This window comes from Callorhinchus milii, unplaced genomic scaffold (genome assembly GCF_018977255.1).
Source record: "Callorhinchus milii isolate IMCB2004 unplaced genomic scaffold, IMCB_Cmil_1.0 Scaffold2, whole genome shotgun sequence".
Taxonomy (NCBI): domain Eukaryota; kingdom Metazoa; phylum Chordata; class Chondrichthyes; order Chimaeriformes; family Callorhinchidae; genus Callorhinchus; species Callorhinchus milii.
In genome coordinates this window covers 42,366,909-42,382,867 of record NW_024704743.1, presented here as the reverse complement: position 1 = coordinate 42,382,867, position 15,959 = coordinate 42,366,909, and the positions used below count along the sequence as shown (strand labels likewise).

The 15,959-nt window shown below is 39.6% G+C and overlaps 1 non-coding gene across 1 annotated transcript; it reads left to right on the top strand.

The window, feature by feature from the left end:
• The first annotated feature begins 8,032 nt into the window (after nucleotides 1-8,032).
• On the top strand, nucleotides 8,033-8,104 carry trnaa-cgc. The gene has a single exon. It is a non-coding gene; the product is annotated as a tRNA-Ala (tRNA).
• Nucleotides 8,105-15,959: the final 7,855 nt, after the last annotated feature.

The following is a 15,959-nucleotide window of genomic DNA, read 5'->3' as shown; positions in this document are numbered from 1 at the left end:
GAGGGAATTGGGAGCCAGAGAAAAGATATGCCTGTTACAGATGGATATATATATAACGGAATATGTTTTGAGGGAAGCGAGACAATAAGTGAATGCAAAGAATGGATCTAAGCCAATTACTGTGAACTCACTGCACTCTGTCTTGCTGTTAATATCAGTATAATTGTTAACTGTTTTGATACAATTTAGATTCAGTTACAGAGCAAATGATCAAGAGGGCTAAGGTGTGAACGTTGCAGATCAGTCACTTTTTACAGGCACTTGACATCCTAGCAGACGCATGATCATGGTATAAATACAATCATTTCTTGGCAACCATAAAGTGCTAAACAACATTTTCCCCATACAATATGTTTAATATAAAGCACATTAACAGTACTTCTTTAATTTAAAAAAAAGCAAACTGGCATTTCTTTCAGGCTGATAAATGTAAACCATATTAATATTTTAAATTTATATTTTGCTTAATATTTGAAGAATAAAGCATGTAATTTACTCTAAAAGCAAATATTGTTTTATTTGTTAATTACTGTATCATTAAACAAATACACTGGGTTTCACGCTGATTAAGAAAGCTGATGATCTGACCATAATCCTCTAAAGATGAATGGTACAGTATTGGAATATTTTGGCCTGGGAGCCCCTAAAATTAAGATACTTGTGAAATCCCAATCCAATGCTACTCCACAACCTAATGCTTGAGCCCATAAAAATATTCTCTCATGTTATTGCTACTTAAGTACCTAGGTAACAATCCTTTGGATGAGATGTTAAACTATGTTACTGTCTACCCATTCATGTGGATGTTAAAGATCCCAAGAGAAGGATGTTTCTCCCTATGTCCTGGCCAATAATCCTCCAAATAAAATTGATCATTCACTTCATGACTGTTTAGGGGCATTGCTATGTGTATATTGGGTGCCAGTTTCGCCCACATATACACAGTCACTATACTTCAGGTAATTCCTGAGAAATGTTTTGAAACATTTTGACGATGTGATGAAGGGCTACATTATTACCTGCTCTCCTCCACATACCAGTGTGATGACTCCTCAGACCAATTTGCCTGCCAACTTTATCCGTGTTTGTCTCTGTCTCTGTCTGTTCCTATAGCTTCCAATCTTGCTCTTGAGCAAATAATTATCCATTCCTTTTTGAAGTAGTTTATTAACCAAAAATATTTTTCTGATCCACATATCTCCTTCACTCTGTGCTTATGTGTGTGTGTGGGGGGGGGGGGGGGGGGGGGGGTGGTGGTGAGGGGGGGGGGGGGGGGGGGGGGTGAGTGGGAGAAGAGGGGAATCTTCTAATCTCTAGGGCTACTTAAAAGTTTAATAATAATAACCCTTACTTTTGGTACAGAGTCCTCACATCAGAAGAACATCGAAAAGAGCTTCACAGGATATCCAAGTAAAGTGTGTTTTGTGAGCAAACACAGCAGCCAATTTGCACACATCAATGTCCAACCAGCAACCATAAAGTGAATAACCAATTTTATTTGGGGGAATGCTGGCTAGGACATCAGGAGAAATTCCCTTCTGTTTTCGAATAGTGCCATCTGATCTTTAAAGTCCACCTGAACAGGCAAACAGGCCTCGGTCTAATGTCTCGTCTGAAGGATGACAACAGTGCAGCAACCACCCAGCATGGCATTCGAATGTTCAGCCTGGACTATATGGGCTCCAAGTCCTGATGTGCTGCTTGATATCACAAACCTCTGACTCGAGAGGCGAGAATGCTACCAGGCTGACACCTTATAGTTTAAAAGTATGTTTTTAGTTCTGCTTACACTGAGACCTGAAGCCTTGGATCTTGCTAATGAATACCAGACAAAGGAACATTTTCATGCATATTTGAAACTTTTAGGACAGTAGAGACCAGTTTTAATACTATAGTTGCTACAGTCAGTATGCTGTATAAAATTTCAAACCACCTTATAACAGGGCTAAATGCAGCTTTGGCCACCTGTCAGTGTAGTGCTCTCTAATGTAGAAAGTCGACCAGCTTCCTGTGCTAAAACATTGTTAACATCTGCGTCATCAAATTGCCACCAACATCACTTCCTGTGCACATGAGCAATCGACTGCATTGTACTTCATGGAAAACTAGGCAGGACATGAGCGGCTGGCCAGACTGCACTGCCAAACCAACCTGTCTGCCATCCAAACAAACTGCAGGTCCAAAGCTCTGGACTTAAACATGAACCAGACTTATAAAGATGCAATCTATGATGGCGTTCTGCTGTTTGGTTTGGATACTTTTAAGCATCGCAGTAGGTTTCTGCATGTGTCAGATACCTGGCTGTCCAAAAACAGTAACCTTTTTTGAGTGCGAGTCCAAACTGTGAAAGTCAGAAGGCAATTTGATCATGATTATATACATGTCAAACGTGTATATAATCTAAAATCCTTCCTACCCCAACTCAGTACTGTAAGCTAAAATCCTTTCTGTATCAGCGGTACACTGTAATCTAAAATCCTCTCTTTACTAGCTCGGTACTGTGATATAACATCATCCCAAAACAGCTAGGAACCTAGTCAAAATCATCTATAACAGCTTCATAATGTAATCTAAAATCAACAATATCAATTTTATACTGCATTCCAAAATCTCCTTCCTAGATCTGTAGTATATTTTCATATTTCTATTTGCAAGCGAGATAAACTAGAACTAATACAAAAAATGTGTTTAAAATGTCTCTATCAAAAAATGCTAAATGTGAAATTTGTAGAAATGCCAGAGAATTTCAATTGACACTTTTTGCAAGCTCCCTTTCAGTCTTGATGTGTATTGGTGTTTCAGGCAACCTCATTGTTCATAGTTGAGGCTGTGGTTAATATTTTTAGGAGTGACAAAAACACCGCAGTTCTATCTGAGGACTGGAAGACAGCAGATGTTATCGCATTATTTAAAAAAAGGAGTGAGACGCAAACCTGAAATTTATATTTGTATAATACCTTTCACATTGGGAGAATGTCTCAATGCTATTAACGTTTGTTGGCTGGGCACATCAGAAGGGACATCAGTTTAACAATGACATTGCTGAAAATGCTTAAATACATTATAAGGAATCATATCAATAATCATCTAAAGATTGCAGATCCCATCAGGAATAGGCAAAAAAGATTTGATTGTGTCTCACAAGTCTATTAGAATTCTTAGAGGAAGTCACTAAACTGGAGGGTGAGTGAGTGAGAGTTGATCTAGTTTACTGTACCTTTCACCCACAAAATAACAGTTAATTCACTTTACAATATATACTGTGAAACACTTTGAGCTCTCTCAACCACATGATAAGGCACTATACCAAATGCCCGTATTATTAATATTTGAATTTTCAGAGGGAGCATTTGGTAAAATTCCATAGAAAGACTTTGAAGAAGACTATAACTCAACTGGAGTTGATGGCGAATAGTCGGATTAAAATCAAGATAAACTCCAAGAAGCAAGAGCTGATTACAAGTGGAAATGCCTCTGGCTGGAAGAACTTCTAAAGGGCAGTAGTGTAATGGTTCCCCAAAAGGACTCGGGATTGTCAGGTAAAATGGGATCACCAATTTGTGGAGGCACTGATTCATGGGAAGCAACAAAAAGCATAAAATATCCATGTGTTTAAAAACAAACTTGGTACTTCTGAACTAGGCTGCCTGGGATGGTAAGCATCAGGAGCCATTCATATGGGCGCTCAGGAAATTTCCTGATTTCCCATGAACCCAGTGCGCCCCTGGTCAAGGGCCATTTTCTATACACTAATATTCACGCTGTTGATAAAGGACTCAGCAGAAAGCATGTCTTGAATTGTGCTGATGATATCAAACCACAGGCAGTTAAACAATACAAGGGGAATAACTAGTCATGTACATGAGATTTAGTCAAACAGCGTGGGGAATTTGCGTCCCCGTAACTTTGTGTGTATAAGGATGGTGCAATTTCGATGGACCAAATGGCCTTTTGCACTGCAAGTTTCTATGACTCTAAACACAGCTTTGCACATAACAGAATTTTTTCCTCATTGCATGAAGGAAAGCCTTCAGTGTACAGTGTACAGAGTCAGAAAGAAATAGAGCAAGAAAGGCAGAACGTTAGAGATGATCAGAGAAAGTCAAAGTAAGACAGAGAGAAAAAGATAGTGGGAGAGAAAGAATCAGAGAGACAGTCAAATAGAATGTGGAAAAGAGACAATTGCAAAGAGAGAAAGACAGTGTGGTACACAGTACTACAATGACAGCGGAGCCCTGAACTTTGCAGTGGTATGAAACTTCTGATTAAAAGTTGACATTATTTGTCACTGGTGTTGCATTCATCCATGTATCTAGTGCTCTTGAGGCCTATGTTCACTCCTCCCCTGACCCACAACATCTTGGTAGATCTAAGTTTTAAAATCTAGAGGAAACTGACTTTATATAACTCTAACCCAAAAGAATTTAAGGAGGGGGTGAATTTCCTCATGGTAAATTCTGAGGGAATCCCGATTTAAATATCTATTTTTGGATTTAAAATCCTGCCCATCGGGAAACTGATTATATGAAGTAATTGCCAACATAATTGCCAACTGCCAAAAATTAAAAACATTTCATACTTCACTCTAGCAGTAACTAGCACACCAAATGGGCTAAGGAAAATTAATAATAATAATCCTTGCATTTGATATAACATCTTATCACGTTGTTGAGACACCTCACAGAACTTCACATAATTTACTGTAAAGGGAATTAACTGTGTATTTTGTGGGTAAAATGTTGCTCTAATGCAATATTGCACCTTTATGCTGAGTTTGGTACACTGCTTTACTAAGATTCTCTGGACCATCAGTCAAAGGCCCAGGTCATTTGATTCCTTCTCTTAAAGAACAGCAAGCTGATTTGTTAGCATTGCATTACCAAATGTTCCTGTTAGTTTAGCATTTTTATGGTACGGTGCTTTTCAATTTGACGTTTTTTCCACTACCAGATTATATCAGTCATGATTCAACCACATTATTTCTTGCCATAGAGTTGATATATATGCAGACTTTATTGGAAACAAGCATACATTTCCAATAGCTCAGTAAATTGGAGCAGTATTGCCTCAGAGCAACCTGGCGCAAGGTTGCACCATCATACGCTTTGTGACTAAAGTAAAAGCAAGCAATCCATCACTGGTAAAATAATTCATATCCCGGGTCATTTTGAGGTGGTTTATTAACTCACTGTATTATTACGACTGGTTGAATGCCAGTTTATGAAGATGATATGAAATTGACAGGAGATAATTAGCATTTTAGTTTAAAAGTTTATGCTATTTATATTTCAATGAGACAGTGAGACAAGTATCAACCCCAATGTATTTGGCACAAATGGAGTTTGCATCCTTTAACCAAATAAAAGTAAATAAGTTCCATTTGCACAAGAATCAGCTGCTTCTCCAGCGCAGAATACCCTAGAGCTGGTCGGGGAATGAACAATCCAATATTCCCCATCTTTGTTCATGGTCAAAAATCAACACTGAGAAAGACAAAATAAAAAGCACCAAATTAGCAGAAATTAAATACTTCTATAAAAGGAAGAATGCTTATAAAAAAAAGATTTGGTCATTCAATCCACGACTGTTTGTACGACACTGCTGTGCACAATTGGCTGCTGTGTTTCACCCATAAAATATGCCGTCAATTTACTTTACAGTATATTCTGTGAAGCGCTTTGAGATGTCTCAAAGACGTGATAAGGCACTGTATGAAATGCAAGGATTATTATTTTTAATACTAAGTAAATTTATATCAAACTCCTTCATAAGAAAATTACCTCTCTTATAATGGACTATGACTCATTCAAAAATGTTTTTCCATTTTGGATCTGGGACACTAACTAATTTTTTTTCACAGAAACAGCAAAGGCCAAACCACACTTGTACAATAAAACATAATGCCAACATCTCTAATGGAGCAAATTGGGTCCAAATTAGGTAAAAGGTATTTCGAGGAAGATGCATTTGTTAATATACACTTAAGCTACTTTCACAGCATGAGTTGAATGTTCCACTCCATTGGCCACAGGGTTCCAAGCATGTTCAGCCGGCAGTAATAATCACTGGAACAAACCTGGCTTCTCACAGCCAGCTGATAAAGTACAAATCCGAACACACTGAGATCGCAACACGTCTTGGGGGCAAATACCATTAGGCCAGAGAGATGAATTGGAGGCACTTAGATGCTGTTTTGCTCAGCTCATTGGAGAAAATGGTTGTTCTAACAGCTTAACCCTTTGTGAGGCCACTCCCCATGCCCAAGTTACGTACACAGATACTCTGGTGCCTTCAGCTACATTAACAAATGTGGGATACATGGGAGGCTGTCAAGTCTCCAGGGCCCAACTAAACCTCTTTCAAGGACCAGCTAATGGTCAGGCTGTTGCATTGACTGACAGAAGTGAGCTATCCAAATCAATAAATGCAAACAATGCACGGCCTGTGCGTGTGGTGTTCTGCACATCAGAGCTTTACCTGCACATCATGCATCGCTCCAAGGCCTGATGTTGCCCTGCTGTGCTGGAAGCAAACACCATTTGCTTGTGCGAATGAATTTTTTCCCTGAATAAATGCAATTTCATTTTTATTCCCATTTATATTTGAAAAACTTNCCCCCCTCTCCGAACAAACGATGAATACACTGGGTAGGAAGTGCGTAGCCTTACTGCAAGGAGCAGCTGACAAGTAAAATCAGGCAGGGAGGCTATGCAAATCAAACATCTGCAAACAGATGCTCTGACTATATGCAGAACTAAAACCATCTGAAACAGGTAAATGGGGATTATCTATGCACTCTGGAGATTTTCTTTTAAAAAATAAGAAAACATTGAGCTCCTCAATAGGTCATTTAGCAAGTACATTGCTCAGTGTGTAACTGAGCCACCTGTTACTTCTTTCGCTTCCTAACAATTCCTTGGTGTATTCCATCTGGTGCCGGTGCCAAGTCGACATTTAATGCCCGGAGTTTCTTTACAGTTATTTGCATCAATGACCTCAAGCAGTGAGGTGGATAATGGCAAATACAGGAAGCGGTTGCAGGAATGGAGGGCTCCGGTCTACACTGACCTGCCACTAAGCCCCCTGGAGGCAGAGTCGACTTCCCAGCAGTCACATTTATTTGTCAGAGGACCTGGAATGAGCAGCTGGTGCTGAATAAGCCTGGTACACAACATTGAATATGGACATTGAACATCAAGGTGGCTGGCATGTCACAAGTTGTCCTGAAAGGATCCTTCCACTACACTGAAGGCAGATGTCCAGCAGATAACTGATGAGCAAACTCTGAGGCGCGGGGTGACAACTGAAAGGTGTTACCTGGAGTCTGAGTTCATTAACAGATTTTCGTACATCCAGTGCCTGGAATCCACTTTGATTGGCCTACAGAAGTGTAAGTAGCTGCTGCTTAAAATCTGCATCTCCAACTGTTGGAACCATTTGTCAATGGGAGGGACGCGTGCCTGAGTTACGGACAGGAAAATGGTGGCAATGCTCTAATGCATTTCATGCTGAACGGTGTTGCCCACCAGAAGCACGCAAGGAGTTTCTGGTGCCTATCATCCACCTGGTTAGGGCTCAAACCCATGCTTGTCGGATGTCAAATGAGCAATTCAAATATTGACTAGTCAGTCTGTGCTGGAGAGAGATATGTTACCTGTCTTCCTGTTGATGTGATCACATCAAAACAAAACTCCTCATATTTCACCCCTATAAGATCACAAGATGAATCCCATTTGAACTCATTCTTCCAAAATATCCACCATAACATCCTCCCATCACATCATCGAGCTGCACCTTAAGTGAATCCATTTTGTTATCCTCAACTGCCCTTCCTGGCGAACTGTTCCAACTGAATATAACAAGTACATTCTGGTGCTTGCCCTGAAATTCCATTAACAATATTGAACCTGTGCTCCCTTACTCTGCTTACAGATGTGCTCTGTCCTGCTTATATCAGCTATACAGGACTGTTGTAATCTTACTATGGATGTGCTAGAGCATGTGTATGCTGGTTGTGCTGGGTTGTTACTGAAGTCCTGTAGCTCAGTGGTTAGAGCACTCGCCTCGCAAGCGAGAATCCTGGGTTCGATTCCCGGCAGGACGAAATGTTGGGCAAGTTTCCTTACTCCACATGCTTCTGTTTATCTAGCAGTAAATAGGAACCTGGTTGTTAGTCGATTGGCGGATCATTTTTCCTGGGGTAATAATTCCTTCAAAAATAAATAATAAATTGGTCACTTCAATCCGCGACTGTTTGTGGGATACCTCTGTGTGCAATTTTTCGGCCGCGTTTTGCACACAAAATATACAGTCAATTCACTTTACAGTATATTCTGTGAAGCGCTTTGAAACGTCTCAAAGACGTGATTAGGCGCTATATCAAATGGAAGGATTATTATTATTATTATTATTGATGGACCCTGTGTACATCAGGCTGTACTGGGCCCAACTGATGGACAATTAACCTTCACCTCAGCCCTTCCTTCCTGGATTTTCATTTCCTTTCTTCACCCCAATAGTTTCTTGGCTCCTCTTTCACTGTCTGGTGCTTTCAGTCTTCTGTTGTGTAGTTAAACCGTGGGGAGATGGTTAATATCCTTTCCATGCTTAAGAACTGGAAGACTGGATGTATCGGCATCCTTGGGTGTAGGATCAAGGCTGTGTCAATGAAAAGCTCATGCTGAAGAGCCCATGAGAATAAGAAGACATGCATTCCTTTTGATGTCTTCATTTCATATTGCCGGCAATTCTAAATAACAAGCTTAAAAGTTGTATTTATATAGTCTCTTTAGACATCTATGCACCAAAAGCAGGTGCATAGCTACATCAACCCAGACCTTTGCCAGTTCCACTCTGTACCTGGCAATGGACATATATTCCCACCAATGTTGCCTTTTTCCATTGCCAAGCTCTCACTAATCTGCTTCCCTGCTGGTTGAGCTCATATCAAAAACGTGACAGGTGAGGATGTCAGTATGACCCTCCTCCCCCCCAATCCTGTCAGTCTGTGGCTCAGCTCATTAGTACATCAATGTGCTATATGAATGGGATCCCTGTTGTGAATTTTAATTTTTAATTTACTTGGACTGAAGTATCATGTCAATGAGCAGACTGAGATATTATTCTTCCCTCCCACTGAATAAATGCACTTTATTAAGAATGCCACATAGGAGCAGTGGGAAAGCTGTGCAAAAGGGAAAGGCTTACATTTATAATTTTTTTAAACCCATGTTCAACTGTCCTTCAACAAGGATATTGCCCCTTTCAATCTTCATTATATGGGATATAACTTGAGGCTAAAGCAGCCATACTTCACACAGTAAATGTTTTCTCTCTGATTTCCCTGCGGGCAGTATGCTTCCTACCAGATTTTACAGTTGTGTTATTTAGTATCTAACGTGTTGACCCAAGCTCCTGCCAGTGCTCATATAGTTAGTAGAAGCAGACTAAGATTATCAAAAAGCAGGTTTGTGTAAATACTGCTCCCTCCTGACATTCAATAAACCAGTGGTAAAAAGGGCAAACAGAAACAACGCACACCATTCTACTTTTGAAATATCTCCTTCATCACCTGACTATTGGTGTTGTTTCCCTAATGTAGCCAGACTTTAATCCTGTGCTTTTTGCAAAAGTGCTAGCTTTGAAAAATAAATATTCAGTTTCCCCATTCGACCTGGGCATTTACTGAGAGGCTCAAAGTCAATCAATCCTTTTTCCCCTGCAGGTATTTCACATTGGGGTTGAAAATGCAACACTTAAAAAACAGATTCAGCTTACTAATACTAATAATCATCATCATCATTCTTGCATTTAACGCCTTTTCACATTGTCAAAACATCTTCAGGATGAGATAAGATCTTGTCAAAACAAGATACTATCTAGCTACCAGGAAGATGTTAAAGATCCCATGGTACTAATTAAGAAGAGAATCTCTCTTGATGTCTGGCTAACAATTCCCCATGTAAAATTGACCATTCACTTCATGATTTTTTTGATGGGACATTGCTAACATGCAAATTGGCTACCTCATTTTCCTCCAAAATACGCTACAATATCACTAGATTTAAAGTTAATCCTGCGAAGCATATTGAGATATCCTCTCGAGATGAAAGGCACTAATTCAAATGTAAGGATTATTCTAATTTTTGAAAAATAAATAAAGGCTACTTAAGTGAGGTAGCAACAGTACTTAAGTGAGGTAGTAGTAGAGCCACACACCATTGCAGGGGAAAAATGTGTCAAGAGCATTCAGGGAAGAAGGCAAAAAATGGTGAGGGAGAATAAGGCCAAATAAAATTATTTTATAAAATGGAAATTTGTTCCAACAAAGTTAATGGCACTCAGTAGCCATTTGGTAAAGGCAGTAGGATGATGATCTAATGTAGAATAATTATATATGTGCTTCCAGAAATAAGGAGAATAAGTCAATAAATAGCATTCTCTGCATTGTCATGATATCCCTTTCTATCTTACATTGTTCAATGACCTTTTCTGCCATAAAAGACATATTTAGTTACTTATAAAATACGTACACACTGCATCTCACCATCACTGTACTGCTATGAGTTTTGTACTATCAATTGTTATTTTCAGAGAGCTAACTGAAAAATCAAGATCCACAGTGCACAACACTACTAAGAGCAGGAGAGATAATGAGAAATAGTGGTTGGTTGTTTTCAATCTTGAATTTAAAATTTTGTGGGTTATATGAGGAAGGTAAGGATGAGGGAGGTAAGGAGTTCTACAACAGTGAGGTCCTAGAATTACAGTAGCAGATGGTGTGATGTGCATCAATTTTAACATTATTTGGATAGTGATTTCAACACAGGGAGGAGGAACAGCAGGTAATACAGTGTTATTTGGAGCTTGGGTAGCTGTTTGGATGAGTGATGACTGTTTTAGTATTAATATAATACGATCATGAGACAATATGTAATGAGAAAAAAAGGCCATCAGCCCCTAGAGTCTGTTCGTTCCTCAAACAACATACACTTTTCACTATCATGCATTCGATCCAACTTGCTTAACCTCCTTAGGGAGTTGGTTCACCACAGGTAAAACTTTGAAGAAGACAAAGCTCTGTAAAATTTCTCCCTGGCCCCCTAAGGTAAACCAGCAAAACTCCAGAATATCAATCTAACATTACGACCTACATTCTTCAACCCTGACTATCTGCATTCCACAGATGACACTTCTATGGTTCCAGTAGCCTAGGAACAGTCATGTCCTGCAGAGTATTTGATCATCTCTGTCTGTACTCTTTATAACCTTCACTCCTCTTTCTAACTACATATTTATCTAGCTCTCTGTAAAGGGGGCAATGGATGTAATATTGAGAGCTTTATCTGCATATCCACTATTCCGAAAAAATATTCCAGGTATCTCCAGTAACATATTCCTTGTTTTTGATATAATGCTTATAAACATAGAAATATCTGAAAGCATTTCAAACATTATTGCTGTGAAATGTAGGCACTGTATAGGCTAGGTGAATGCAGTAGCTAATTTGTACACATCAGTGTCCCACAAATAGCTATACACTAAATGATAATTTTTTCCAAAACTGTCCTGAAATTTTTTTCAGGACATTTTCAGCCAGTCAGGAATCTAGGTGTCTTGTTTGACCCTCAACTGTCATTTCTTACATACATCCAAGCCATGACCCACTCTGTCTTCCCTCACCAACGTAACATTGTCCGACTTCGCCACTACCTCACTCCTCAGGCCGCTGAAACTCTTGTTCATGCCTTCATCACCTCCAAGCTCGACTATGCAATTGTCCTGCTTGTCGGCCTTCCCAACTCCTCCCTCCACAGGCTGCAGATAATCAAGAAATCTGCAGCCCGTGTCCTCTCTGCACCAAACTCCGTGACCCCATCTCCCCCTTTCTCGCCCGACTCCATTGGCTCCCTATCCTTCAGAGGATCCAGTTCAAGATCCTGGTCCTCACCTACAAAACCCTCAATGGTCTCAAACCCACCCTATCTCTGTGACCTCCTAACCCCCTACCAAACCCGTTCCCTCCACTCAGCCAGCTCCGATCTGCCCCATGTCCTCTGACCCACCCACCCCACCATTGGCGGGAGAGCCTTCAGCCACTCTGCCCCCAACCTCTGGAACTCCATCCGCCAATCACTCCACCTCGCCCCCTCCTTAGCCTCTTTCAAGTCCCACCTCAGAACCCTCCTCCTCAATCATGCCATTGGTCACCCCCCTTCCCCTCCCCTCCCTTCTCTGCCCTGACCCCAGCTCGGGTCTGAAATGCTGTACACTGTCCAGCTCCTTGGGACATCCGCCCGACGTGCAAGGTGCTATACAAATGTAATCTTGTTGTTGTTGTTGTCGAAATGTTTAACATCCACCTGAACAAGAAAACAAGACCAGAAGGCTTCTTGGTCGGTTCTTGGAAGGCTTTCAGGCATTTTAATTTTTGCACTCATGTTCTCCAGTTCTGAATTCAAACCAAATCGCTGTTAAATGTTCCAAGAACCTACCTGTGTAGGGTAGCAATACCTACCGGGCGCAATATAAATACAAGTTGTTGTTGTTTTTGTTGTTGAAATCATAGCTTAAGTTCATGATATTGTAAGCATCGTCATCACTGCTGGCCCACATCATTTGAAAGATTTTGGATTATTCCCTCTCTCAGTGAACATAACTTCAGAACATCTATGCATGGCCATTACTCTCACTATCTCCCAAGGGTTGTGATTCAGTACACTTTATACAAAGATGGTACTGCAGGCAGGCATGTGAAAATAAAACCTGGCTCGGATACTCTCAATGCTCTCCTAAAGGTAATTCACCTCACATAATTGGTTCTTTATCTGCACAATGGCACCTCTGAATGAAGAAACTCTGAGGGGACAAGAAATCCTGAAGCATCTCAATACAGTGCAAAGCATAGCAATGGTGTTATTCCACACAAACAGAGTTCAAAACATTTGACTGTTTGAAAGTTTCAAAATAGTTTCTGATGTTTTTTCCCACCAGTTCTAAGATTTGTGTAAACAAAGAACTCATTGCAGCATAACTAGGTTTATTCAACATGAGAAAAAGCTTATATTTCACTTCTGCTGGTAACGTTCATTAATTCTCTTTCACACTTACAGTATCTTCATTGCAAGTGCTTATATGTATTTTCTCAATAATGTAATTACAGAGGGCCCATAGTTAACTAGTTTATTACACAATTACATTGGACACACTGTGGGTAATTCTCTGCCCCAGTGACAATAATAGTACTTTTCACATTCATGTCTACACATAGAAGAGGACATTGACAGTTCAGATAAGCAACAATTTGCAAGGCCTGTTAGTCTATTGTAATACAACAAACAGCTGGCTCTAAAGCCCAGAACCCCATGCAGTGCTAACATGGTAGACATTGCCTTCGACTCATTTGTCTCATATTGTATACTGCACGCAATAAAAATCAAAGTGCTTTAGGTTCACATGTGGGATGTCATGCTGGGAAGGCTTAGGTTATAGCTCAAATTCCCCAGGACACTACTATATTGAGCAGGGTTGCAGAATGTTAATGTTTACTATCCTTGGTGTTACAGCATTATTATTGCATCCACAAGACAGCACTGACACTGACCACAGCAATATCACTCAGCCTGTACGATTTCATCTGTAAAGGAATTAACTATTTTAGAACTTCTTTCTTTCACCGCTTCTTTCTTTCATATAGTGTGTGGGGTGAAAAATGTTACGTGTTAGGCCAATAATTAACACATCGACGAAAATTTGAGCAAACCAGTTAATGATTTAGGATTGGGTGAACTGTTCCCAACTCTGGCACAATGCTTGTGCTTGAAGCTAGCCAGAAGCCTCTTGCAGCCAACTGATGAGTTATCATTTGCAGAGTGGCAAGCACCAGGATATTGACTTAACTCAGAGACAGGAGAACAATGGCAATGGGAAGCGATGGTTACATGTTTCGTTCATTTGCTCACAGAGAATATAGGAAAAAATAGTAGCTGAATCCCGAAAAGAATGATAAATTTACAAATTAATACTGGCAGTAAATGGATATAGGTCTTCTTCACTGATGGCATGTGAAGTGGGGAGATCTAACAGGAAGTTGAGAAATAGAATGTCAAAGGTGATCAAGTGGAAAATCATCCCAGTGAATATTCAGGTTAAATAATGTGGGGTAAAATTTCTGTTTTGCATTACATGCATTGCCTTTAGCAGTGTCGGCCTTCAATGTGATTTCCCATTTATAGCAATAAATGGATAATTATGCATTAACAAAGGTTCTGTGCATAAAGCTGATTTGATTTTTTACTCAGTAATCTGTTACAGCCTGAAACTTACAAAGGCTCAACTACCTTATCATTCCATAACTGAATAATAATACAGCAACAACTCTTGACGTGAAAGGCGTTATACAAATGTAATCTTGTTGTTGTTGACTATCTACACAGTCTAACATTTGACTTGAACACTGCTTCCTTTATCAGGAGACTCTTAGTCTCCCTGGCACACCTGAACAAGGTGAAATAAAAGACTTATCAATAAATAATTATTTTCTCCACTAGCCTCCAACATCTCTATTACTACCATTCCTATATTTCTTTGTTTTATACTACCATGGTCATTATTTATCTCTGTTCTCTTCTCTTTCTTTCCTTCCAAATGTCAAATACATCATCCTTTATGTTTTTCCTTCTCTTTTTGTTTTCACTTCCTGAAAGAGTGCCAGAGAAACAAATAGAAACAAATTGGTTAGATGATGCGAAGTTTGGGTTCGAGAATCTGCAAATTTTTTAGATTAGTATGTCCACATAAGGCAACTAGTTGTACAGTTTTGAAGACCAAAATTGAGTTGGAGTTGGTTACATAAATTTAGGTTTCAACCTAATAAAGACATAGAGAAGAAGATCATGTGGGACAACAAATTTGAAACTTGGGAGGAAAATAGAGGAACGTCTGAAGGAGTAATCACCATAGTAGCATTGATTCAATAAAGGCAGGAATGGGTGGGACACTGTACCGAACCAAAAGTGAGAGAAGAAACCCCTATCAAATGACAAATCTTTGCAATTCTATCAGAGAGGTTTTAGAAGAGTCACCTTGTAATAATTAGGAGCCAGGTTCAAGTTTTGCATGAATAAAAAAATTAGATTATTACAAGTTAACAGGCGAGTATTGTCTACTTCAAATGTTTAGGATCTGCTTAAAATACTCACCTCATGAATATGTATGAATATATATATGTTATGGTCATGTACACTTATCACTTGTGAGAGCATGAATAGCTACAACAATCTGAATGTGCGTGGATGTTATTGGGGTCAATTTTGTAGTCTTGATGGAATCTCTTAATAAGAAATCTTAATTGCATAAATCAGGGCTTCTTCTGATAACATAATGGCATGTATTTCATGAGGTACTTTCCTAGGAACTCTGGTCTGACACAATGTATTTCCAAACTCAACCTCATGCAAGCGAATGGAAATTCTAATGGGCTTGCTCATAATTGAGTTGAAAGTGGTAGCGTTACCAAAAAATCACCCTGCAACATACATTACATCTGTTGTAGGGAAATCCACAAGTGTCGTATTGTCATGCAAGGCCTGAGCTCTGACTTGAGATCAACTCAGAGATGTGTTCTCATGCTTTTGGGCAACTTACATTGCATACCCTGCTTGAAACAGTTTATGTTGTGAGATGTTTTTTTCTGGTGGCGGGCACTAGTACACACTACTGCTTCCACAAGATCATTAGGGAGTTTCAGATGAAGAACGTCCTTCTGATTTCACCCTTCCAGAACACCCACCTTACCATCTTCCAATTACAGTATAAAATTGTGTTATTTTTTAAATGAGTTCAACATTCTAGCCTCAGCAAATCTTCCTGCTAACTTGTTCCAGTCATTAATTACCTTCTGAGTAAAGAAGGTTTCCTGGTGTCTCGAAATACCCTTTGCAACCCTAAATCTGTGTCCA